Raw genomic sequence first — 2662 nt, forward strand, 5'->3', positions numbered from 1 at the left:
GCAATTCAATCTGTTATACTTAGTGTACTAAATAATTGCTTGTTTTGTGAATCTATCTGTTAATCATGTCTACTACACATAAGTTTGAAGTAGAAGTTTGGAGGGGACTGGGGATTTTAATCTTTGGCGTAAAAGATAAGGGCTCTACTGTTACAGTAGAGGTGTGCAGGTGCCTTAACGGGACATGGGGTATTGAAATTAGTGCTTATAGGAGACAAGAACTAGATGAAATTGCTTGGAGCACAATCTTCTTGCATTTGTCTGATAATGTGATTAGAATAGTAGGAGAAGCTACAACTACTGAAGCACTATGGACCAAATTAGAATCCCTATACTTAACTAAGACTGCCAAATAAGTGCTACCTTTTGAGGCAATTTTACAATTTCAGATTTGACACCTCTTCCACTTTAGAAGAAAATATTGATAAATTCACAAAATTGATTCAAGACCTAAGCAATTGTGATGAAGAGTTATCAGATGACCAACAATCTGTTGCCTTGTTAAATGCTGTGGGTGATAAATATAGGGAAATTAGAAATGCCCTAGAATATGGGAGGGATGATCTCACTGTTGACATCATTGTCTCAGCTTTAAGAAATAGAGAGCTTGAACTGACAATTGAGACAAAACATTCTAGATTTGGGGAAGGTCTAAACATTAAAGAAAAACTCAATCCTACTAAGAAGAAAAATCAGTGTAACTTCAATTCCCAAAAGGCGGGGGAGGGGACCCCCTCCCCAACTTCCTAAATTTAGATATCAAAATAAGAGGCAATCAAAAACCAAAACTCAAACCAGGAAGTGCTACTACTGTGGCAAAACTGGCCACCTCATAAAAGACTGTTTTAAAAAGATGTCTGATATGAAAGGCAATCCAAACCTTGATGGTTCTGTAGCTATTGTCTGCAACAATGATTCTGAAGTACAACGAGTTGTTCTTGCGACTTCAACAAATAGAAACCCCAAGGAGTGGGTTCTTGATTCAGGATGCTCTTTCCATATTTGTCTTGTGAAGGAGTGGTTTACTGAATTTAATGAACTCAATGGTGGTCAAGTCCAAATGGGTAATGACATGACCTGCAAAATTGAGGGAATTGGTAGAGTTAGTCTCTTACTTGAAAATAGCCATGTTCTTGAGCTTCCTTTAACTAGATATGTCCCTGAACTACAAAGATATCTCTTTAGGAGAATTGGATAATAAATATGAAATCAAGATCCATAAAGGATTTACTAAACTAAGTCTAGATTCAGAAGAGATAATTTCTTCCATAAAAGTGAATGGGATCTACACACTCCATGCTGAACCATTAGTTGGAAAACTATCTGCTGTCACCAATTCTCAAAATGATAAGACTATGATATGGCATAAAAGACTGGGTCATGCTAGTGAAAAGGAATTGATGATTCTCAACAAACTTGGATGCTTTGGTAAAGATAATATTAACAGTTTAAAATTTTGCGAAAATTGTGTCATTGAAAAACAAAATAAATTACCATTTAAAACTGGTATCCACAAATCTACATCTACACTTGACTACCTGCATGCTGATCTATGGGGATCAGCATCAGTTAGTACCTTAAGTGGATTCAGATTTTACCTATTAATTGTGGATGATTATTTAAGGAAAATCTAGACATTCCTTCTAAAAATCAAATCTGACACTTTTCAAAATTTTAAGCAATGAAAGTTGTTAATTGAGAATCAGATAAATAAAGGGGTAAAAGCTCTTACAACAGATAATGGACTTGAATTTTGTAATAATGAATTTGATCTTTTTTGTAAAGAATCTGGTATTTTAAGACATAGAACCACTACCTATACCCCTCAGCAAAATGGTATTGCTGAGAGAATGAACCGAACTTTGCTTGAAAATGTCAGATGCATGCTACTAAGCTCTGGCCTGCCTTAGGTGTTTTGGGGTGAAGCCCTAAAAAACTGCCATCTATCTGATAAATAGGATTCTATCAAGTGCCATTGACTTTAATATCCCTGAAGCAATGTGGTATGGAAGATATCCAGACTACTCCAAACTTAAAGTGTTTGGTTGTGCAGCCCATTTTCACCAAAATGAAGGAAAATTAGAACCCAAATCCCTAAAGTGTATCTTCTTAGGTTATGGTGAGGAATCAAAGGGATTTAGACTTTGGGTAAGGGAACAACATGGATTCAAAGTCATAATAAGTAGAAATGTTATCTTCAATGAAGATATGTTCCCTTGCAATGATTCTAAAAATCTGGATCAATCCAAATCTGTCATTTTAAAGGAAACCTTTCTTGAAAGAAAACACTCGGATGAGCCAAATGATGTTCTTGAGGTAGAGTCCTCACAATTTGAACTAGATCAACAACAATCTGAATCTGAAATTGAGAACCAAATCCTTGTTCCTTCAGACTATCAACTAACTAGAGATAGGGCCATAAGAAATAGGATTCCTTCCACTAGAATAAATACTGAAGAGTTTGTTACTTTCTATTCTGAAATGGAATCTATTAATTCTAAACCAACAACCTTTGAAGAAGTTGTTAACTGTAAAGAATCCAAGTTATGGTTTGAAGCTATGAAAGAAGAAATGAACTCCTTAACTAAAAACAAAACCTGGATTCTGGTTAATAAACCTAAAGATCAAAGGATTGTAGATTGTAAGTGGATTTATAAAATAA

The sequence above is a fragment of the Olea europaea genome, chromosome 12, assembly GCF_002742605.1.
Source record: "Olea europaea var. sylvestris chromosome 12, O_europaea_v1, whole genome shotgun sequence".
NCBI lineage: Eukaryota > Viridiplantae > Streptophyta > Magnoliopsida > Lamiales > Oleaceae > Olea > Olea europaea.